At 45.7% G+C, this 24,980-nt stretch overlaps 1 protein-coding gene and 1 pseudogene across 1 annotated transcript in view; one reads left to right on the top strand and one right to left on the bottom strand.

The window, feature by feature from the left end:
• Nucleotides 1-24,980, top strand: part of LOC149352445 (soluble guanylate cyclase 88E-like) — a 204,853-nt gene that overhangs the window by 127,398 nt on the left and 52,475 nt on the right. The window lies entirely within an intron of this gene.
• Nucleotides 23,296-24,236, bottom strand: LOC149352448 (uncharacterized; annotated as a pseudogene).

Raw genomic sequence — 24,980 nt, 5'->3', positions numbered from 1 at the left:
GTCTTGGCCACTCCCCCGTAGTGGGTATGTGCCATTCTACTTGAGGCCAACCAACCAACCAAAAATCGGGTGCACCTCGACGTGTTCCCTTCGCTTCCTATACTAGCAAGAGTTCCACGCTGAGGAGGTTTCATGAAACACTCAGGTTTTTGGTTTCAGTTTGGTATTTGGCCATGTTCGTCGTACATTTTTCATCCACAAAGGCCCTTCCTGCAGCTCTTTGGTCAAGGGAACTTCTAATGAATAATATGCTTTGTTGATGGGGTTTAACACCCCATAGCGACTGAGGCTGTGAGGGACACGGAAGCGCATGGCGCCAGAAATTTTGACCCTCGGGGGTTTTTCATCGTGCACTGACATCGTACAGAACAGGGTCCTCCAGCATTTCACCTCCATCGAAATCCAGCAGCTGTAGCCTGGATCGAACCCACGTCTTCCACGTCAGCATCCGAGCGCCATAGCTGCTGAACCACAGAGGCGGCTGTGATGAATAAGGGGGTTTTCAAAGATTTTATTTTCGTTTCTTTTAAACTCTTTTGGATGTTTGTGTACATTTTTACAGGATCTAAAACGGATAAGCGAAGGAATTTTTCACAGCTGTTAATTCTTTGGCATCGACAAAGGCAAAAAAATATAATGTTAGAAGCGTAGAATTTTAGTTCCACTTGTGCAAAGCGTTGGTTGCAAATTTTGTACAAACTTGCTGCACTCTGCAAATACTAGCTTTTAAGAAAAAAGTACGTTAGTAGAAAAATAAAAACAAAAATACAAAATACTAAGCAAAATTTAAAACTCGTTTCCAGCTCTTATGCAACCTGGGTCTACACTCGAGATTCCTTGCATAATTTATAGCCATAGCTTTTTTTACAACTGCTGTACAGGCATCTTTTGAAACTCCTTTTCAAAGTCTCACCCCACCTTAACAACCCTCAATTGATAATATGAACCTTTTTTTGGGCGTGCCCGACAGCATACCGCTCACCTCTTCCTCCTGTTTTTCCTTTTTTCCTCTTCGAATTCCATTCGTGCCGCCCAACGGCTTGATTATTCGCTGTTATCATCAGGTGACGTGAGCTCGTGCTCCCATGCCTATTCCATTCTTCCCATGCTTGTTTCGTACTTTATAAAAGTTGTGCGTGGTCTTGTGGCGGTCAGGAACTACTGCTGGCCCTCTTATCTGTACTGGCTTTTTGTTTGGGGGCGCCTTTATTTTCTTTGCCAGCGTTTCAACTACTTCTAGTACAATCGTATCAGGAAAATCAGCCACCCTCGACATTGAACTCTGCAACTCGAAGCTCGACTACATGGGATGTGTACATGCTTTTATTTTAGGAAATATGCGTAGCAATTTCCCATTTAACGGCTTTCGAGTGGGCGGCATCTTAGGATAACGGTAGCTTTCTTGGTTGGGGACAGGTTGCTTTTTTTTTTTCTCATGTTCGTGTTTCGCTTTTTTTTTCCCCCTCTATTTTCGTGTCTGATGTTATTTTCTCCGTTTTGTGTAAATTTCGTGTTCCTTTCTTGTATTTGACTTGTACCGCGTTCTTGTACCGATATTACGGTTTTTTCCATCTGTATATACCTTTTTTTCGATTTGCCCCCCTCACCCAATGCTCTTCGGGGCCTGTGAGGTACTAATAAATAAATAAATAAATAAATAAATAAATAAATAAATAAATAAATAAATAAATAAATAAATAAATAAATAAATAAATAAATAAATGTTAATGGCAGTATGTTAGCTTACAAGACTCTATACACCAATTTTTTGCTTGTGCGTTTTCTTCTTTCGAATGATGCGTTAGACATTCGTAAACATGGAGCACCCTGTACTATTCATGCGCAACCACTATATAATTTATAATTGTATTTCTTCTTGAGGCTGTTTCGGTTTCATCAGTCGAACGACGGCTCTGACGCGTTGTTGGTGTTTAGGTTAGATTAGGTTAGAACTCAGAAACGACGCTTAGTCGAACGATGGCCTTATTTTTCGGTGAATTTTGCGGCGCAAAACTTGACGGAGATGATGCCGACTTTTTTTGACTATAAGGAACTGACCTCGGTTTGTGCTGTGAAAAACCTCTGTGATAAATGTGCATTACCATGTCCCATCTTGCTGGGCGTTCTGCTATATTTTCTTTGGAAGTGAAATACCGATTGCTTGTGCCAGCCTTGTGCACAGCTTGGCATGCAGTTCTCACTCAAAAAATGTTCGATTGAAGGCATGAGGGCTTGCTAATGCCTTCACACCATTACCCTGTTATGTATTTTCTTTTGGGACTATCCCCAAGCAGTGCATTGCTGGTTTATAAATTTGCTTATGTCGGGCTGCAATAAATATCGGTTTGGCTGTGGGCTAAGTTGAGACCTCTTGTAGCGAACGATCATTTGCTTTGCTAGAATTTTCAGGAAAGCGAAGAGTTTCAAGAAAGAAAAGCAACTGTTGTCGTAAATGTACACTTGGATTAAAATAAATGTGCAATAAAAATGAACTCAAAGTACGTAAGGTATTTCATAAACTGAGTGAGTTATAAAAGAAAAAGTGTGGCAGGTTTATAAATGTTATGCCTGCAGTGCACTAGATGATGATGATGAAGCGGTTATTTATTGAACATTTGATATGGAAGGTAAAAGAATGTTTGCAGCCCCGGGATCTGCTATCGCGACTGGAAGCACCTGAGCTGGGGCAGCGAAATAAAGGATAGCAGGCAGAGATTAGAAGTGAAAGAAAAGGGGTGAGGGGAAAGTAGAAAGGACAGGGGGAGGGGTACACTTTCAATGAATCTATTTACATATCTACATGGTAAACATATACATATATGCAGGTCGCACGCGCGTGAAGATCTGGGAGATCACTGTACAATCACACGCGCACGACACAAAGCATCCAGTAGGCAGGAAATTTCAAAATTACTGAATACAATTTTTTTTTCTTTTAAAAGTGGTGAAAAATGCTTGATGGAAAATCGATCTGTGAGGACCCAATATCCGCCTTGTGCGGTCAAGGCCACAGTGGCCCCATTTTATTATTTTACAGACAACTCACACAATGTACATAGTGGCATATTTTTTTTTTATTAACAAACATGCTTCATGATGTTCCGACCAGGCAAAGTTGTTAGGCAGACTTGTGCCGCTTGTTTGCTGGCGCGTGCGCTTTACTCGACTTATTTTTGGACGGCTTCTTTTTTAGGCTTGGTTGTGGTTTACAGCCACAAACCAAGTGCTGGCGAGGGCTTGGCGAATGACTGTGCGCTTCAGGATCTGGACGTATTTGTCCACGTTTCCGAAGTTGATTTGCAGTAGCTACTTTTCGTTGAACATGAGGGTGATGGGTGCCTTGGAGGTGCCGTCGGAGGCGAAAAGCTTGAGCTTGGAGAATGACAGTGGTTTGCCGTTCCACGAAGTGCCTAGTCGGAGCGATCCCGGGTGCATGTAGTGGCCTGCGCATACGCCGGAGTCTTGGATGAAAGTTATCCAGGTCACGTACTGCAACTCGTCGTCCAGGTTACTGAAGCGGACGACCGGAGCTGGCTCCATCAGCCTTCTTTGCGGGCTGATCTGAAGCTCCATCCTGGGCAAAAACTCGGCCTTGTACGAGTGTTACATGGGGAAACCTCGCCGTATAGGTCCGAGCAGTACGCTGCTCCTGCCGCCGAGAGAAACAGCTTGTTCCTCGTGCTCAGCGTCCACGTCGTCGCTCTTGCCTTCGTCGTCCTGCGCGCACGACAGCTGCGGAGGAACCGCGCTTTCTGAACTCCCTTGACGTTGGGGCACGCCGCGGCCGCACCTTCAGCGACGACGTTGACTGTCTCCGAAGCGCTGCCGTCATATTCGTCACTGCTGTCGCTGCTGGAATCGCTGCTGGAGTCGCTGGTGCTGCTACCGCCATTGCTGCTGGTACTGCTGCTATTGTCGCTCTCGCTGGTGCTCGAGGACAGGTTGGAAACCCTCAGTAGCTCAGCATAAATCTTACACATGAGCGTCTTGGTATCATGGGCCACAGGCACGCTGCCTGTGCCGGCGGAGGTCTCAGCACAGACGCAGTCTGATGATGCCATGCTCGACTACGCACAATAGGAACTGCGCTCACGTTGCAGCCGACGCCGAGTAGCGACACACACTTCGTGTCTTCGTTGATGCTTCTGTCCCTGTTGCCCGAGAAATGGCGTCTGTTCAGCGCTTGACGTCGTCGTTCTCTTCTGCTGCTCATAAGATGGCTGTATTTTTATGACTAAGCGGAGGCTGGAGCATTGTGTTTTTTCGCTCTTACGCGGTCAATCTATCCTTCCATTTTTCCTTGTTTTCTCCGAGGACCGGCGGGGTGAATTCTGAGGCGATATCATGTTATCGCATTCAAGAGCACCGCAGTGCTGCTGAAAAGCTGTAAGGTGGTTTGAGGCTTTCTTTTGTCGAAAATTCTATTCGCAGATTTTGCGATCCTCTGATGGAGAATGGCTTGATCTTGCAGAAAATATCTTGGAGATATGCTATCTCAAAAATAATTTTTTGCTCTTCTTCTTTGCCACGTCTCCCAAAAAAGCGGGTGCACCTCGACATGTTCTCTTCGTTTCCTATACTTGCGAAAATCCAACGCTCTGGCATTTTTTATCGGACTCTCAGGGTTTTGGGTTGCAGTTAAAAATTTGCCCTAGTTTGTCGTTCTTTTTTTAGTCAGTAGGGCCCTACCTGTACCCCGTCATTCAAGGGAAGTTGTGGTGAATAAAGCGATTCGTTAATGCGATTTAACCTTCTAAAGCGACCCAGGCTATGAGGGATGCCGTAGTTGGGGCTCTGGAAATTCCAACCACCTGCGTTTTTCATAGTGCACTGACATTGTACAGTACATGCGCCTCCACCATCTGCATTTAAATTCAACCGCAGCAGCCAATATCGAAACCCCGTCTTTCGGGTCAGCAGCTAAGCACACTAGCCACAGAGCCACTGCGACCACTCTGATGAATAAAATGGTTTTCAGCGATTTTATTGGCGTTTTTCTCAAAGTATGTTTGGAAGTTTGTGCACATTTTTATCAGGAACTGTAAGGCATAAGCAAACAAAATATCTCACTGCTGTTAGCTAATGACATTTACATAACTGGGACGAGAATCAGTAGCCTAGGCGCATTTGTATGTTTCTGACTGAAAAAAACCCATTCATATGCGGCAGTTCTATTGCATCGACAAGGATAAAAACATAAATAATGTTGCTTTTATTGGGAGCGTATAATTTTAGTTACACTTCTGTATAGCACTGGTTAATAATTTTGACCAAAATTGCAGCACTCTGCGAATAGTATATTTTAAGAAAAAAGTACAATAGTAGAAAAATAAAAACAAAATTAAAAACACTGAACAAAATTTAAAACACGTTTCGAGCTCTAATGCAAACTGGGTCTATCTTTAAGATTCCTCGCAAATTTCATAGCCATAGCTTGCATTACAACTGCTGTGCAGCCAATTTTTGAATCTAATTTACAAAGTATCACCCTACCTTAACTGCACCCCACTGATAATATACATGTTTCTTTGGATATATTCGGCGGCCTCGTTCCACGCGTTTTCCCTGCTTTCCCCTTCGGATTGCATTCGTTCCGCGCAAGGGCTCGATTATTCGCTGTCATCTTCAGTTTGAGTAAGCTCGTGGTTACATGCTTATTCCATACTTCCAGTGCTTGCTCCCTACTTTCTAAAAGTTGTGTGCGAGCCTGGGGACATCGGGAACTACTGCTGGCCTCTTTATATGTATTAACCTTTGGTTAGGAGCACCTTTATTTCCTTTGCCAGAATTTCAACAACATCCAGCGCGATCATATCAGTAAAAGCAGCCTCCTTTAACCTCGAAATGTGCAAGTCGAAGCTTGACTTCATGAGATGTGTACAGAATTTTTTCTTTAACATATATGCTTAGCAGTCGTCCTTTTAGCACCTTTCGAGTGGGCGGAACCCTAGGACAACTGTAGCTTTCTTGACCGGGAGCAGAAACGCCAACAATCATGTCTATGACAGAATGTTAGCTTAAGGTCTAATTGCAGAGTGTTAATGACAAGGCAAATACTACAGTTGATTTATTACGTTCTAAAGAATTTAAAATATCAGACAAGGCACTCTCATACATAGAAAATTGACATGACGGTTAGCACTGGTTGATTGGGGATTCAGTGACAGCTGTTAAGGTATTTGTACTTAACCCTAAGTTGTGGTAGAGAATATAAGGGAGACCTCACATCTCTATAATTCTAGGGCCCTGTTTTTAGTTTTCCACACAAAGCCGTTTTTCGTCCAGGGATGCTCTCGAGTTCGCCGTTCTACAAGCGCAGTGCCGCCGATGATCGCAGCTGTCGCAGATGGACCGTCCAACATTGCTCCCCTATCGACATATCCTTCCTCCTCCTTCCACGATAGGTAACCACTTTCATGGTTACCATGGCGCGCCGTCCTACATTCTCGCCATTACCTCCTCCTCTCGCCTTAGTCTCCTTAGACATACATTAGTTTGGGACGACCTAAAAAGAAATAAAAATAATAAGCTACCCTTCTTCTTATTCTAGTGTAACTATCCCCCGGTTGGTTCCCATGGCAACCACATACCAGGTGCGCCTTCTCAGTTCCTCGCCATACCTTCCTCCTTTCACGGTAACCACCTTCCGTATGGTTGCCGTTGTACCCATCTTGTAGTTACTCCCTTCTACGCTTTCGCCATAAAACCTTCTGCAATGATATCCCTCCTAGTCCTTCCACGTAACTACCCTCCGAGTGGTTCCCGTGTAAACCGTGGACCGGGTGCGCCTTCTTACGTGTTGTCATACCCTCCTCCTCCTCCAAGGTAACCATTTAGGGATCCCTCTATTCTCCCTATACTCCCATCCTTCCACAGTAACCACCCTCCGAATGGTTCCTACGGTATCCACCCACTGGTTACTTTCCTTTCCTGCAGTATCACAAGCAAGTCGTCTACGTGTCTGAAGAACGTATCTAAAAAGCTAGGCAGTGTTTAACCGCGGTCATCCTCAAAGGTTCAGCGATAGCATTTTGGGAATGCTAGGGCGAAAGTTGGAGGCCACCATTTTTTCTGGCACGGTCGGTTATGGCTTCGTTTGCTTAATGGAGGTTGAACGTCCAAAAGAGACTCAGCTATGAGGGATGCCGTACTGAACGGCTCCGGAAATTTCGACCACCTGTGTTTTGGTAGCTTGCACTGGCATCGCACAGTGCACAGGCCTCTAGAATTTTGCCTCCATTGCAATTCGACCGCCATAGCCGTCATCGAACCCGCATATATAGGGTCAGCTGCCGAGCGCCATAATCTCTGTGCCAACGCGCGGCCTGGTCAGTTCTGCTTGGACCTGCTTTATGGTTTTAATCAGCCAAGGGTGGGCCGGGCCAAGTTTTGGAATTTTGCAACAGCAGAAAATGTTTGCTACATTCTAATCATTGCAAAAGCACAGATTGGAGCTACGAATAAGACGCGATTAGCGAGGAGTACCGCTGGAGGGAGCAGATGGAAGTTGATGGAGACGACGCTCTGTAATCCACAGAGCGAGATTGTGGTGCAATTTAACACGAGCCGTTTTCGACTGCGACACGTCCTCAGGAGCCAAGGTGTCTTTGATGGAGTCATTGAGAGATGGATTTTCTCGTTAAAATGAAATTACATACATTTTCATGTCAGATAAACCGACAGGGTTGGGGTGCTTCTGTACTTGCCGCAAAAGGCGTTAAAGAAGAAAAAATGTGGCGATAGCCTAGTGGTCTCCCGCAGCGCCTTGTAAAGTTGATCTGTGCGCGCATCCGCGCATATTTAAAAGCTGTCGCTTACAAATATGCTAAGCTATCGCTTAACAATCTGTTGCATAAAACTGGTGCCGCGCACGACTCAGAGCGCGCTATCTTTCCCTGGTGAAAGGCATGCTTATCGAACCTAACAAACGTGGCATTCAGGCCATACTCCAACAGAGCCTTAAAATCGTCTACCGAGATGCCTGTTGCTTTTCTAGAGCCTACTGCACCACTGCCTTCAAGGCAGCTACGCACAGACTTAAAAAGTGGCTGATGTGGGATGGCGTAGAATAAGACTGACATATCAACACAAAAACTAGATCCAAATGAATCGTTTGTCTGCATTAGCTAATTAGAGAAATGACGTCCTCAGAGTTATTTGTCGCAAAAAGGTCTTCGATCTTCCACTCGTTTAAGTGCTTCTGTAGAGAGAGGCTGCTTTCGTGTTGCCAGGTACTTTTAAGGCGTAAGCCTTACTTGCCCCATTGAGGCAAAACCTGTCTCTATTTGTGTTTGTGAGTGTGTTAACGCTCGGTGGTACATATAAATGATAGCGTCCTCATGCAACCTGTGAGGTGCCGGTTAAATTAATGATTCCACCGGTGGTAGCACCTGCCATCCCAGGGCGGTGGTGCATCGCTCAACCGCTGCACAACTTTGCCAAGAGTGGTAGGAGGACTCCCAGGGCTGTATGAATGTTAACTAGAGGAAAACCAATTCGGCATATATTAGGAATAAAATACTACAGGCACCCAACTTTATGGAGTGTTTTCTTTTTTCAAATTATACATTAGACATTATAATACATGGGTCACCGCGTGCTTTTCGCTTACGATCGTTAAATATTATATAATTGAATTTGTTCTTTCATACTGCTTCTATTTCGGTTTCATCAAGTGAACGATGGTTGTGATGTGTAGTTGACGTTTAAGTAATATAAAAGTGGGATATCAATGCTGATAGATAGTTCTATCTTAGTATTAGGCTTAAACCAGCCTGCTTCAACAGCTGGAATCACTACAAACGTCGTATCAAGAGTTATATTACCGTTTCTTTTATATGTGTCTAACATCACCTAAGTATCAGCTACACGGCGCAGCCGTTGTTTGGATGAAGAAAGCGAGACTGAAACAACGTCGAGAAGAAATGTAAGTTATAAATTATTTAGCTCCAGTAGGCGAATGCCACGGGATGCATCGTTTATAAAATCTCTAGCGCCTTGTTTGAAAGAAGAAAACACGCAAGCAAAAATTTTCTGCTGTCGTCATTTCGCCCACTAGCTATCGCGTCATATTCCCAAAGGCCCGTTCATAATTGTCCAAAAATCCAGCGAGTGTAGCGGGTTCGACCGATTTTGACGCCGACCGACACGGAAAGCGGCGCGGCGAGGCGGATTGGTATAGGGCGATTTCTGCCATCCCTGATTGCATTCCCGCGACAACATATATGGCGGCACCCTTCCAACCAGGACCTGTCGCTTCAGACTGAATTCGTCGTTGTTGCTGCTTTTTGTAGTGAAAGCTTCAGTACGGGACTTCGGACTTCAATGGCGGACTATGCTGGTTTGACCTTGAAATGACCTTGAGCTTCGGAAGCAAAGGAAGGGGGCATAACCGGCCCCCTATGATCGAGAGCTTAGAAAATAAAGGGAAGGCGCATAGCTGCCCACTTGGAACAGTGGACACCTCAGGCTTGCTTTAAGCTACGTGGTGGTAGTGACAGATGTGCGCTGCATGCGTTGGCATTGAAAACTTTGTGGCAGAAACGCGACACTTTTGTTCAGAAGCGTTGACAACGTTTTAGACTCTAATGATTTTAAGGAAATTGAGTGCGCATAACTGGCTCCCTGTGTCAGGACGCCTGAATCCCGCTTGTGGGTTCGTGTGGTGATGAGCGAGATGTGGGCTGCACGCGTTAGCACTGATAATTTTGTGGCAGACACGTGGCACAGCTGCAATGACCGCAGCGTTCATTCTCAGATCGAACTCTGGCGACCAACCATTAACTGCCACCTGCCAGGGTGGAAGGGTGGGGGCGCTGCCTATCCAGTCTCCGGAACGCACTCAAGGTTACAGACGCCAAGCCGCTCATATACGCCACAGCTTTCGCTCTCTAACCAGGTTCAGCAGTAGTTGAACTGCAGCGTTTTATCACTGCGTTCATTGGCTATAAATGGGGCACTGGTCTCCCACTTCATCTCACCTTGTTTGTAAGAAAACATAAAGGTGATATATTTTTTTCATTTTTGTTTTAGAGTTACGATTGTGTGGCTTCAAGGCTTAAGAGGAGCGTCAGTTTGCTGACAATTATGGTTCCCATCCTGACAACCAGACAACGCCACTAGCTGGAGCTTATCGTGGCATATTTGTTTGCATACATTTAACTAAATGTAAGAATGTGAGAAATGACGCAACGTCTCGCAGAATACCAGCAATTAGCGTACGTAAGCGCGCACATGCTTTAGGCACGTAGACTTCGTCGACTTATACTCTATTCTAACGATATCTGCGTGCACCGCGAGAGGCGACGTAGTGGCCATGAAGTGCTTGGAAAAGCGAGAAACACCAGCAGGTCGGCGGTTTCGCCTCACCGGGCGTCAAGGGATAAGAAAAGGTCCCAATTTTTACCGGCAACCGAGTTTTTGGAACAGTGTGAACGGGCCTTATATCGGGGTGAGACTTTTAAAATGACCTTCAAAAGTTAGCTGTGCGCATTTGTAGCAAAACCCATGGCTATAAAATATACAACGAAACTTAAGGATACACGGAGCTTACTTCAGAGCTTAAAACTAGTTTAAAAGTCTGTTTAGTAATTTTTGTTTTTATTTTTTATACTAATGTACCCGATCTTAATATCTACTTTCCCCAGAGTGTTGAAATTTTGCACGAAAGCAGGAAGCAACGTTTTACACATGTGGAACTATAACTCTGCACTTCCAAGAAAACTAGATTTACGTTTATTTTTATCTGTCCGGATGCAATACAACTGCGACATGTGAATGTTTTTTTTAGTCAGAAAAAAAACAAATGCACCTAGGTGATTTGTTCTCGTGCCTGTTATGTAAATGCCATTACTTAACCGCTCTGAAAAATTTTGTTTCCTTATGCCTTATAGTTCTCGAGAAAACAGAGCACAAATCTCCAACAGTGTTGTTTTGAGAAAAAGGCCAGTATAGTCGACGACGGTGTTATTAATCAAAAGTTCCCTAGACAGAAGGGCTAGTGGAGGAGCCGAGACCTAGTGGGTAAAAAGTGTGCTACAAACAAGGTCAAATGACGAACCTAAACCAGAACCAGAGTTTCTGGTTAAAAGCTTCAGAGCACTGATTTTTGTATGCATCCCAAACGATGAGACCACGTCGAGGTACACCCACTTTTCCGCACGAAGTGACGAAGAAAAAGGACAAAAAAAAAATTTGAAGTCCAAACTTCTCAAGTGCAATACGTTTTCTGAAAGATGAAGAAACTCACTATTACACGATCGTAAAATATCATCATCGAATTTTTTCACAAAACAAAGTTTCTTCCCACATTAAAGGGCAACAAAAGGGGTTTTAAAATTTGATGAGTTTAAAAGGGCCGAATGTGTGAAACATGCGGGTGAAGCCTGCAAAATCATTTTGCGCTACCATTTGAAATAGTGGCGTAATCGCTGAATAAAGTTGCGTCGGCGCTCAAGCTTTTCTGCACTGCACAGCAACAGGAAGAGGCCCCGATAATGACATCACGTATGGCGGCGTTGTGTTTCCAGCGAAGAAAAAGTTTTTTCATGAAAGAAAACAAATGCTATCGAAGGTGAAACTCTCGACGCATTGTTTGGCGGTATCGGATGACGCACAGCAGCATGCAGGCGACGGCTGCGGACATCTGAAATTTCACAGATAATGACGTCACTACGAGTTTCCTCGCGTTTTGCAACGCAGTGAGCAGAAGCCTGAATATCATTGCGATTTTAATTTACGATAATTTGACTGTTTTAAATGTCCGGGAAAAATGCTTTGCATGCTTCACCTGGACGCTTCATTGATTCAAATTCTTGACTAACGTCGAATTCTCAAAACACCATTTCAGCTTTCCTTTAAGGCGTAGTGCGGGCTGACACGGCAGCGAATGCCTTCACGAAGTTGGCGCGTAGATCAGAAGGAGTGCAGCGGGGTCACGGTGGCGTCTATGTAGAGCTACGCAGGGGTAGAATTGCCAGCTGTGTGACATCGGGTTACATCACACCGCAGCGTGGGGTGACTGGGTTTACAAAGTGATGGGGCAGGCGTACGCCTTTTCACACGTAAGCAGGCTTAAGTGTCTCTGTTCACTTTTTTTTCGCTGGCTAAGGCTCTGAATGGCACATCTGTCTTGTGGGTATTAGCGGCAAAGAACACTGGCAGGCTGGCTCTCTTACAGTTCTCATTGCGGGATATAGTTGACTTTGATGTAGATATAAACTAGAAAGTATTGAACTTGATGCACTGTCCCGCGCAACCAGCAACTGTAAGAGAGAAAACTCGTTAGGGTTCTTTGCCGGTAAAACGCACGAGTGAAGGCGCACCGCCTTTGCCGCCACTTCTGCCCGGCTGCCGACAGCAGCGCTTCGCAAAGCACGGCGTCCTGGCGCTCCCAGTTTCCCTCGAAGTGTGAGACAGCGTGTGCTCACAGCGAGCTTTGTAAAGGCGCTCGCTGTAAACGAGCAATGTAAAGGCGCGTTTACACTCCGGCGTGTACGGTGACGTCGCGTTAGCTAGAGCGGCACCCCATAAACACCAGCGGCTCTTGAGCGCCAACGTGGCTTCAGGCTTAAACATTCAAACAATTTCTCAAATCTCCCTGTTATAGAAATCATGGACCGCCAAAGACAAGCTTAGGAGTAGTAACAGTAACTGTCTAGCATGCAATATAGGTCTTTAGGGCTGCACATCGAAGACGATGTTTGGCTTTTCTGAAATTTCCTGGCAAAATAAATGTCACGAATGGCCCTGCGAGCCGACGACGTTTACATATTATTACCAAGCCTTCAAGTTACTTATCTGGAGAAGATGCAGACAGCTTTCAGAAAACAATTAAAGTTACTTCACCTGCGCCAGGATGCCGTTATTGATGCGCTCACTTGGTTACATGTCCTGAACTAAACATCTGATAGGTCGCTCCTGAGTTCTCAAAAATAGGCAGATTTAGCTGTGCGTCCGCAAAACCTTTCCCTACACTTTGGACCCACTTTGTGCGTTCTGCCGCCCGTCCTCGCTGCGAAAGTTTTAGTTGGGAGTGGCTAGCGTAGCGCCCGAGAAGCACTACTGTGGGGCCCTCTAGTCACAGCAGGAAAAAGGTCCTGAACTTTGTGCCGTAGAAAGTTTTTTTATTTTTATTAATGGTAGCAATGGATGCATTCGAAGTCTCTTCTTTCTAAGTGTATATCAACTGAATCTAACAAAAATGGAAATTGCAGGTCAAAGTTGGAGAAGTACTTCTCCTGGGGTCGTTCTAGGACGACATTGTGCGCCGGACATAGTCAGCCTTATCAAGACATTATTCAATTGATCTAAAATACGATGGCTATTTCTCACGCATATCACTATGGAGGCGTGAGATTGCGCAAAATGAAAGTGAGTACAATAATTTAGATCGAGCTGTCGCGTTGAAAAACACAGCAGCTACGCAGTAAGGGCTCCGAAGTGGGAAGGCAGGACGCCGGTATGTTGTCAACACCAACGTTTCGCAGTTACCGTTAACGTTGACTCAGAAACGACGCTTAGTCGAACGATGGCCTTATTTTCCTGTGAATTTTGCGGCGCAAAATTTGACGGAGATGAGGCCGACAATTTTTGAGTCTAAGGAACTGGCCTCGGTTAGTGCTGTGAAAAACGTGTGTGAAAAATTGCATTAGCATGCCCCATATAGCTCGACGTTCTGCCACATTTCATTTGGAAATGAAATACTGATTTTTTGTGCCAGCCTAGTGCACAGCTTGGTATGCAGTTGTCAAGCAAAAAAATATATGCGATTGAAGGCATGAGCGCTTGCTTATGCCTTCACACCTTTACCCTTTCATGTATTTTCTTTTGGGACATTTTTTTATCGCACAAACGAGTCACACAACGTACCTAGTGGTATCTTTTTTTTTATTATGAAACAAGCTTTATATTTTTCCGATCGTTGAACATGAGGGTGATGGGTGTCTTGAAGGTGCCGTCGGAGGCGAAAAGCTTGAGCTTGGAGAATGACAGTGGTTTGCCGTTCCACGAAGTACCTGGTCGGGGCGATTCCGGGTGCATGTAGTCGCCTGCGGATACGCCGGAGTCTTGAATGAAACTTATCCAGACCGCGTACTGCAACTCGTCGTCCAGGTTACTGAAGCAGACGATCGGAGCTGGCTGCATCAGCCTTCCTTGCGGGCTGATCTTAAGCTCCATCCTGGGCAATAAGTGTGCCTTATCGACGAGTGTTACGTGCGGAACCCTCATCGCAGGTACGGGCGGTACGCTGCTCCTGCCGTCGACAGAGGCAGCTTGTTTCTCGTGCTCAGCGTCCACGTCGTCGCCCTTGCCTTCGTCGCCCCGTGTGCACGACAGCTTAGGCGGCTACGCTTTCTGGACTCCCTAGACGTTGGGGCGCTCTGCGGCCGCACCTTCAGTGACGACGCCCACTGTCTCCGAAGCGCTGCCGTCATCTTCGCCACTGCTGTCGCTGGTGGAATCACTGCTCGCGTCGCTGTCGCACTATACCACCATTCTTGTTGGTACTGCTGCTATCGTCGCTCTCGCTAGTGCTCGAGCAGAGGTTGCAAAGCCTCAGTAGCTGAGCATAAAACTCACTCATGGGCGTCTTGGGATGATCGCCCCTATGCTCACCGCCTGCGACGGCAGAGTCTCGCCAGAGCCGCACTCTGATGACGTCATGCGTGACTACGCACAAGAAGAACAGCGCTCACGTTGCTGGCGACGCCGAGTAGCGACCCACACTTCAAGTCTTCGGTGATGCCTCTGGTCTCCCGGACGCAGAGCGCTGGCATCAAATGCGCGGATTGCGGCTTCCATGGTGCCACGGGAATGGCGTCTGTTCAGCGCATGACGTCGTCGTTCTCTTCTGCTGCGCATCAGATGGCTGTATTTTTATTATTAAGTGGAGGCAGTGGCCATATGCCTTTTCGCTCTAACGCCGTTGATCCGTCCTTCGAGCGGAACATGTCTCCTCTTTTTATTTTTTTCTTGTGTTCGTCGAGGACCTGCGCGTGAATTCAGAGGCGAAGTCATGCTACCGCGTCCAAGGCCATCGCACTGCTCCTGAAAAACGTGTAAGGGGGGGGGGGGGGGGGTGAAGCTTTGATTGGTTAAAAAATTCGATTTAGGGATATTGCGATCATGTGATGGGGAATTTTTTATCTTCCCGAAAATATATTAAACTTGGGTATTAGCTATTTTGAAATAATTTCTTTGTACTTCTTCGTTACATCTCCCGAAAAAGCGGGTACACCTCGACGTGTAACCTTCGCTGTCTATACTAGCAAGAGTGCCACGCTCTGGAGTTTTTATCAAACACTTAGGTTTTTAGTTTCAGTTTGGAATTTGGCCATGTTCTTCGTACATTTTTCATCCACAAAGGCCCTTCCTGTAGCTCTTCGGTGAAGGGAAGTTCTGATGAATTAAACGATTGGTTGATGGTGCTTAATCTTCCATAGCGACTCAGACTATAAGGGATGCCGTAGTGCATGGCTCCGGAAATTTCGACCCCCTGTGGTTTTTCAACGTGCACTGTCATCGTACAATACACGGGCCTCCGTCATTTCACCTCCATCGAAGTGCAACCGCCGCAGCTGGGATCGAACCCCCGTCCTTCGCGTCAGCAGCCGAGAGCCATAGCCCTGAGCCAGCGCGACGGCTTTGATGAATGAAGCGGCTTTCAGAGATTTTTTTTTAATTTTTTTTAAGCTCTTTTGGATATTTATGTGGCAATTCTTTGGCATCGACAAAGGCAAAAAGATATAATGTTGGGAGCGTATAATTTTAGTTTCACTTATGCAAAGCGTTGGTTGCTAATTTTGTACAAAATTGCAGCACACTGCGAATACCATATGTTAAGAAAAAGAACACTAGTAGAAAAATAAACACAAAAATAAAAAATTACTATGCAAAATTTAAAACTTGTTTCCAGCACTTATGCAACCTGGGTCTACACTGCAGATTCCTTGCAAATTTTATAGCCATAGCTATTTTTACAACTGATGTACAGGCATCTTTTAAAACTCCTTTTCAAAGTCTCAGCCCACCCTAACAACCCTCAAATGATAATATGAACCTTTTTTGGGGCGTGCCCGACGACATACCGCTCGCCTCCTCCTCCTGTTTTTCCTTTATTCTTCTTGAGATTCCATTCGTGCTGCCCAACGGCTCGATTATTCGCTGTGATCATCAGGGGACGTAAGCTCTTGCTCACATGCGTATTTCATTCTTCCCGTGCTTGTTTCGTACTTTATAAAAGTTGTGCGTGGTCCCGTGGAGATCAGGAACTACTGCTGGCCTTTTAACTGCATTGGCTTTTTGTTTGGATTCGCCTTTATTTTCTTTGCCAGCGTTTCAACAGCTTCTAGTACAATCGTATCAAGAAAATCAGCCACCCTCGACCTTGAAATCTGCAACTCGAAGCTCGGCTACATGGGATGTGTACATGCTTTTATTTTAGAAAATATGCGTAGCAATTTCCCATTTAACGGCTTTCGAGTGGGCGGAATCTTAGGATAACGGTAGCTTTCTTGGTAGGGCGCAGAAGCACCAACAAACATGTTCATGGCAGTATGTTAGCTTAATAGACTCTCGACACCAAATTTTTGCTTGTGTGTTTTCTTCTTTCAAACCATTCGTTAGACGTTCGTAAACATGGAGCACCCGGTAGTATTCGTGCGCAAAGACTAAATAATTTATAATTGAATTTCTTCTTGAGGCTGTTTCGGTTTCATCACTCGAAGGATGGCTGTGACACGTAGTTGGTGTTTAGGTCACGTGAGGCATAAAAAATCGGCTATATAATTGCAGACAGATCATTTTTTGCCATTCCAGGCCTTAAAGGAGGGCGGAATAAATGTCGCAGTGGATTAAAACTACAGATCAGCGATTATATTAGTTTTTCTAGTGGGTCCTGTCATGAAAACATCAACTTAACCTCACAGTTATCGTTCGGTCGATGAAACCGAAACCGAAGCAGGATGAGGGAAGAAATTCAATTGTAAAAATTATAGCCTTGTGGGCAAATACCTCCTGGCAATCCTTGTATTCTAATGTCGAACGCACCGTTTGACAGAAGAAAACGCGCAACAAAATTAGGTGTCCATAGTCCTTTAACGTCTAATTGCTTAATATTGCCGACAGGGAGTTCACGCGTAGAAGGAAGGCCTGATGTATTACATTTTAATCCATCTAAAATATCAGCCATGGCACCGTCATACATGGAAAATTGACATGACAGCACTGGTTGATGCGAGATTCAGCGACAGCTGTTAAGGTATTTGTACCTTACCGTAAGTTGTGCTAGAGAATATGAGATAGACCTCACATCTGTATAGTTTTAGGGCGCTGTTTTTAGTTTTCCACACAAAGCCGTTTGTCGTCTAGGTGCGCTCTCCATTTCGCCGTTCTAGAAGCGCAGTGCCGAGGATGATCCTCTCCTCGGGCGGCGCGTTTGGCAGCAGCTGTCGCAGATGGACCGTGATAAATTCCTCATTTCTCCGTCCTTCTCCTCCTTCCAAGGTAAGTAACCACGTTCTGAATCGGTGTAATGGCGTGCCTTCCTACGCTCTCGCCATAACCTCCTACTCTCGCCTTAATCTTTTTAGACGGCTGCCCTCCTTATTACTCTAGTGTAACTATCCACCGCTTGGCGCCACGCCAACGAAGTACCAGGTGCGCCTTCTCACTCTCTCGCCATACCTTCCTCATTTCACGGTAACCACCTTCCGGACTGTAGCCGTCGTACCCATCTTGTAGTTACGCCTTCCTACGCTCTCGCCATAAAGCCTCCTGTCATGGTAACCCTCCTCGTCCTTCCAATTAACTACCCTCCGGGTGGTTTCCGTGTAAACGGCGGACCGGGTGCGCCTTCTTACGCTCTCGCCATACCCTCCAAGGTAACCATTGCCTGGTTGGGGATCCCTCTGCTCTCACTATACCCTCGTCATCCCGCGGAAGCTACTCTCCGGATGGTTTTGTGGTAACCACCCACCGGCTGCGCATTTCTCTGCACGTGGGATACCTTCTTCCTTGCACGGTAACCGCCATCCGAGAGGTTACTATGGCAACGCACCCACTGGCAACGCCGACTACTTCGACATACAACGATGATGGGAAACCCAGGAACGAGTACTCAACAGCTGTCGCAGTAAAAACCTTCCTTTTATTTAATAGCACAAGAAAGTCGTCAACGTGTCTAAAATAACATATCTAAATAGTTAAGCACTCCTTATCCACTGTTATAACCAAAGGCCCAGCGATAGCATTTGGCCAAAGTTTGAGGTCGCCTTCGTGTTGGTTACGGTTAGTTATGTTTTGGTTTAGTTTATAGGTGTTTAACGTCCCAAACCTTCTCAGGCTATCAGGGACGTCGTAGTGAAGGGGTACGGAAATTTCTGCCACCTGGCATTCGTTAACGTGCACTGACATCGCACAGCACACGGGCTTCTAGAATTTTGCCTCTATCGAATTTCGGCCGCCGCGGCCGGGACCGAACCCGCATCTGTCGGGTCTGCAACCGAGTGCCATAACTACTGAGCCACTGAGGCTGCCTAGTCAGTTATGGTTGGTCCTCGGTTATGGTCCAAATCAGCCAAGGGTGGGCCGCGCCAAGTTTTGGAATTTTGCAAACAGCAGAAAATGTTTACTACATTGGAATCATTGCGAAAGCACTAATTTGTGCTACGTAAAAGAAGAGATGACCAGGCAGTGTTGCCGGACGGAGCTGATGGAAGTTAATGGAGGCGACGCTTTGCAATGCATGACGCGAGAGAGTTATGCAATTTAACTCGAAGCGTGTTCGGCTGCGTCATATCCTCAGAAACCAAGGTTTCTGTGGCGAAGTCATTGAACTGATGGATGCTCTCATTAAAATGAAATTACATACATTTTGATGTGATACCAAACGACACAGTTAGGCTGTTTCTGTACTTGCAGCAACAGGAAATAAAGGAGAAAAAATTTGGCGACAGCCTAGTGGTCTCGCGCAGCGCCCTGTGAAGCTGACCTGTGCACGCATCTGTGGGCTCGACTTCCAGTCTTGGACGTGATTTCGTTTTCTGCGCCTTTTTTTTTATTTATCTAAGCACATTTTGATCTTAGTTAGGCTGAAATTCAAATTGGAACAGCAGACAGGTCAGGTGGTGTCGAGCGGGGTTGGTGCATCGAGAAGGGCTATCGGCTTAAAATATGTTTCGTAAAACTGGTGCCACGCACGACGCTGTGCGCGCTACCTGTTCCTGCCGAAAAGTGTGGTTGTCAAACGTACTACAACTGGCATTCAAGCCATATTCCTATAGAGCCATAAAACTGTGCACCGAGATCCCTGTTGCGTTTTGAAAGCGTAGTGCACCATTGGTTTCAGTGCAGCTACGCACTGATTTAAAAAGTGGCTGATGTGGAATGGCGTATAATAAGTCTGAGACGTCAGCATAAATCCTAAATCCAAATGATTAATTTGTTGGCTGGAGCGCAATGACGTCCGCAGAGATATTTGTCACAAAAAGGCCCTCGATTTTCTACACGATTAAGTGCTTCTGTATTAAGAGACTGGTTTCTTCATGCCAGGTGCTTTTAAGGCGTAAGCCTTACTTACACTATGGAGGGAAACGCAGTCTGTATGTGTGTTCGTGTGCGTGTTATCGCTCGATGGTACTGATAGAAGGTGGCAGCCTCATGCAACCTGGCAGGTGTCGGATAAATTAATGATTCCAGCGGTGGTAGCACCTGCCATCCCAGGGCGGTGGTGCATCGCTCAACCGCTGCACAACTTTGCCAGGAGTGGTAGGAGGACTCCCAGGGCTGTATGAATGTTAACTAGAGGAAAACCAATTCGGCATATATTGGGAATAAAATACTACAAGACACATTTCTGCCGTCGGAAAAATTCCGCCGATTGCATTCCGCTCGGGGACAAACATGGCGGAACCCTTCAAACCAGGACCCCTCGCTTCAGACTGAATTCGTCGTTGTTGCCATTTTTTTCAGTGCGTTCACTGGCTATAAATGGGTCACGGGTCTCTCACTTCGTCTCACCTCGTTTGTGAGAGAACTCATACGTAATGAATTTCGATCATTGTTTTTACTTAGAGGTACGATTTTATGGCTTCTAGACTTAAGAGAAGTGCTAGTTTGTTGACAATAATGGTTCATATTCTGACGAGCAGATGGCACCACTAGGTCGAGCTTATCGTTGTGTGTTTGTATACACTGAACTAAATCTAAGAATCTGAGAAACGGCGTAACGTCGAGCAGAATACCAGCGTTTAGCGTACGTAAGCCTGAACACGCTTTAGGCACGTAGACAGCGTCGATTTGTGCTCTTTTCTAACGATATCTGTGTACGCCCCGAGCGGCGTCCTGGTAGGCGTGAATTGTTTCGAAAAGGGAGAAACAGGATTAGCTCGGCGCTTATGCCTCGCCGGGCGTCAACAGATGAGAACAGGTCCCAGTTATTTCGTGCAACCGAATCCGTTTCGCTCGCCGCGTTTTTGGAGCACTATGAAAGGGCCTCAAAGTGGGGTGAGAATTTGGAAACGAGCTTCATAAGTTGGCTGTGCGGCAGTTGTAGCAACACTCAGGGCTATAAAGTATACAAGAAACCTTAAGAATATCTGCAGCTTGCATCGGAACTCAAAACTAGTTTATTTCTTTGGTATATTTATTTTGCTTTAATTTTTATACTAATGTACCCGTTGTTCAAATCTAGTATCCACAGATTGCGGCAATTTTGTACGAAAGTTGCAAACAATACTTTACACAAGTCTCACTATAACTGTGCGCTTCCAACAAAACTAGATTTACGTTTGGTTTTTATCTTTCTGGATGCAATAGAATTGCGACATGTGAATGGTCTTTTTCAGTCAGTAAAAAGGAAAAGCGCATCGGCTATTGATTCTAGTTCAAGTTACGTAAACGCCATTACTTAATCTCTGTGAAAACTTTCTTTCCGTATGCCTTTTAGTTCCTGAGAAAAGAGATCATAAAACTCCAACAGTCTTGTTTTGAGAAAAACGGCAATAAAGTCTAAACCGTATTATTCATCACAACTTCCCTTGGCAGAAGAGCTTCAGGAGGAGCCCTAGTGGGTGAAAAATGTATTACGAACAAGGTCAACTGCCGAACCGAAACCAAAATCTGAGTTTCTGATCAAAGCTTTAGAGCATTGATTTTTGCATGTAACCCAAACGAGGAGACACCACACCGAGGTGCACGAACTTTTCCGCTCGACGTGACGAAGAAAAAGGGCAAGAATTATTTTTTGAAATCACAACTTTCTAAGTGCAATGCATTTTCTGAAAGAAAAATAAACTCACTATTAGATGATCGCAAAATCTAATTTTCAAGTTTTTTGAGAAAAGAAAATCTCTTCCCACATTAAAGGGGAACCAAAGTCGTTGTAGAACTCGATGAGTTTAAAAGGGTCGAATGTGTGAAACATTGGGGCAAAGCCTGAAAAATCATTTTGCGCTACCATTTGAAATGCGGTACCATAAACACCAGCTGCTCTTGAGCGTCGACGTGGCTTCAGGCTTAAATGTTCAAACAATTTTTCAACTGTCTGAGTAATAGAAATCATGGACCGCTAAAGACAAGCTTAAGAGGAGTAACAGTAACAGTGTAGCATATAATATAAATCTATAGGGCGGCACATCGAAGTCCATGTGTTGCCTGTCATAAATTTCCTGCCGTGCGAGCAGACGGCATGTAAATATAGTTATCAACTCTTCAAGTTTCTTATCTGGAGAAGATTCAGACAGCTTTCAGAAAAGAGTTATAATTACTTCACCTGCGCCAGGATGCCTTTAGTGATCAGCTCACTTGCCCACATTTCCTGAACTAAAAATCTGAGAAGTTGCTCTTGAGTTGTCAAAAATAGGCAGATTTAGCTGTGCATCCGCAAAGCCTCTCCGTATGCTATGTGCCCACCTTGCGCGTTCTGCCACCCGTCCTCGCAACGGCAGTTTTAGTTGGAAGTGGCTAGCGTAGCGCCCGAGAAGCACTACTGCGGGGCCACCTAGTCGTAGCAGGTAAAAGCTGCTTGCCTGGGTGCCATAAAAACTTTTTTCGTTTCATTAACGGCAGAAATGGATGCATTCGAAGTCTCTCTTTTTCTAATTGTAAATCAACTGAATCTAACAAAAAATATAGATTCCAGTGCAAAGTTGGAGAACTTCCCCTGAGGTCGTTCTAGGATGACATGGGGCGCCGTACATGGTTAGGATTAACATAAAGAAATTAGTCAATTGATCTAAAAAACGATGACTATTTCTCACATGTATCATTACGGAGGGGTAGGATTGCGCAAAATTAAAAAGAGTACATGAATTTAGAGCGAGCTATCGCGTTGAAAGTACAGCACCTACGCGATAACGGGCCGGACGCCGGCGGGCAGGACGCCACTATGTTGTCAACACCAACGTTTCGGAGTTACCGTTAACTTTGACTCAAAAACGACGCTTAGTCGAACGATGGCTTTATTTTCCGGTGATTTTCGCGGCGCAAAACTTCACGGAGATGAGCCCCACGTTTTTTTACTCTAAAGAACTCGCCTCGGTTAGTGCTGTGAAAAACCTCTGTGACAAATTTGCATTAGCAGTTCCATCTATAGTTCGGTGTTCTGCTGTATTTTTTCTCGAAATTAAACACCGATTGCTCGTGCCAGCCTAGTCCACAGCTTGGCATGCAGTTCTCACACAAAAAAATGTGCGATTGAATGCATGAGCGCTTGCTTATGCCTTCACGCCTTTACGCGTTTATGTATTTTCTTTGCGACTATCCCGACGCAGTGCTTTGCTGGTTTCAAACTTTGCTGATGTCGGGCTGCGATAAATATTGGTTTCGCTTTGAGCTAAGTTGCGACCTCTTATAGCGGACGATCATTTCCTTCGCCACAATTTTAAGGAAAGCGAAGACTTTTAAGAAAGAAAAGCAACTTTTCTCGTAAATGTAGACCAGTATTAAAATAAATGTGCTGTAAAAAAAGAGCTGAAAGGTACACTAAAGTATTCAATAAACTGATTGAGTCATAGAACGAAAACTGTGGCAGGTTTACAAATGTTACGCCTGCAGTACACAAGACCGGATATTTCAAATTACTCTGTACAATTTTCTTTTAAAAGCGGTGAAAAATGCTGTTCTTTTCTTCCTTGATGGAAAATCTCTCTGAGAGTGGACAATACATATCCGCCTTGTGCGGTCAAGGTCACAGTGGCCCAATTTATTGCACAGACGAGTCACATAGTCTACGTAGTGGCATATTTCTTTTTTATTACGAAACAAGCTTCATGATGTTCCGACCAGGCGAAGTTGTCAGGCAGACTTGTGCCTCTTGCTTGCTGGCGCGTGCGCTTTACTCGATTTATTTTTGGACGGCTTCTTCTTGGAGGCTTGGGTGTGGTTTACAGCCACAAACCAAGTGCTGGAAACGCCTTGGCGACTGACTGTGCGCTTCATGATCTGGCCGTATTTGTCCATGGTTCCGAAGTTGATTGGAAGGAAGTACCTTTTGTTCAACATGACGGTGATGGGTGTCTTGGAGGTGCCGTCGGAGGAGGAAAGCTTGAGCTTGGAGACTGACAATTTTTTGCCGTTCCACGAAGTGCCTGGTCGGGCGATTCCTTGTGCATGTACTCGCTAGCGAATACGCCGGAGTCTTGGATGAAACTGATCCAAGTCACCTACTGCAACTCGTCGTCCAGGTTACTGAAGCGGACGATCGGAGCTGGTTGCATCAGCCTTCCTTGTGGGCTGATCTTAACCTCCATCCTGGACAAGAACTGGATCTTGTTGACGAGTGTTACGTGCGGAACCCTCACCGTAGGTCCGAGCGGTACGCTGCTCCTGCCGCCGACAGAGGCAGCTTGTTTCTCCTGCTCAGCGTCCACGTCGTCGCCCTTGCCTTCGTCGGCCTGCGTGCACGACAGCTGCGGGGGCGCCGCTTTCTGGACATCCTTGACGTTGGGGTGCGCCGCGGCCGCACCTTCAGTGACGACGCTGACTGTCTCCGAAGCGTTGCCGTCATCTTCGTCACTGGTGTCGCTGCAGGAATCGCTGCTCGAGTCGCTAGTACTGCTACCGCTATTGCTGTAGGTAGTGCTGCTATCGTCGCTCTCGCTAGTGCTCGAGCACAGGTTGCAAAGCCTCAGTAGCTCAGCATAAACCTCACTCATGGGCCTCTTGGTATCATCATTCATGGGCCCGCTGCCTGTGGCGGCAGAAGTCTCAGTACAGTCGCACTCTGATGACGCCATGCTGGACTACGCAGAAGAGGAACAGCGCTCACTTTGCAGCCGACGCCGAGTAGTGACCCATACTTCGAGTCTTCGGTGATGCCTCTGGCCTTCCGGGACGCAGGGCGCTCGTATTAAAAGCGCGTTGTGCAGCTGCCCTGGTGCCACGGGAATCTCGTCCGTTGAGCGCCTGGCGTCGTCGTTCTCTTCTTCTGGCCATAAGGTCGCTGTATTTTATGACTAAGGGGAGGTGGCGGTGATGTGTCTTTTCGCTCTGACGCCGTTAATCTATCCTTCCATTTTTCATTTTTTTTTCGCGTAGGGCCTGTGGCGTGAATTCTGAAGCAATGTGGTCCAAGAACACCGCACTGCTGCTGAAAAAACTGTAAAGTGGGGTGAGGCTTCCTTTTGTCAAAAAATTTGATTCCGGGATTTTGCGTTCATCTGATGGAGAATGACTTGATCTTTCAGAAAATATATTATGTTTGGGGATCTGCTATCTCAAAAATAATTTTTTGTACTTCTTCGTCACGTGTCCCGAAAAAGCGGGTGCACCTCGACGTGTTCCCTTCCTCTCGTATACTAGCAAAAATTCAACGCTCTGGCGTTTTTTATCGGACACTCAGGATTTCGTTTACAGTATGAAATTTGCCCACGTTCGTCGTACTTTTTGCAGCCACTAGGGCCCTTCCTGTACCCCGTCTCTAAAGAGGAGTTCTGGTGTATAAAGCGATTGGTTAATGCGGTTTAATCTTCCAAGGCGAT

Source organism: Amblyomma mixtum, chromosome 3 (assembly GCF_055824585.1).
Source record: "Amblyomma mixtum isolate Tamu chromosome 3, ASM5582458v1, whole genome shotgun sequence".
Taxonomy (NCBI): Eukaryota; Metazoa; Arthropoda; class Arachnida; order Ixodida; family Ixodidae; genus Amblyomma; species Amblyomma mixtum.
The sequence above is the reverse complement of the archived record's forward strand: the minus strand, read 5'-3'. Positions and strand labels throughout refer to the sequence as shown.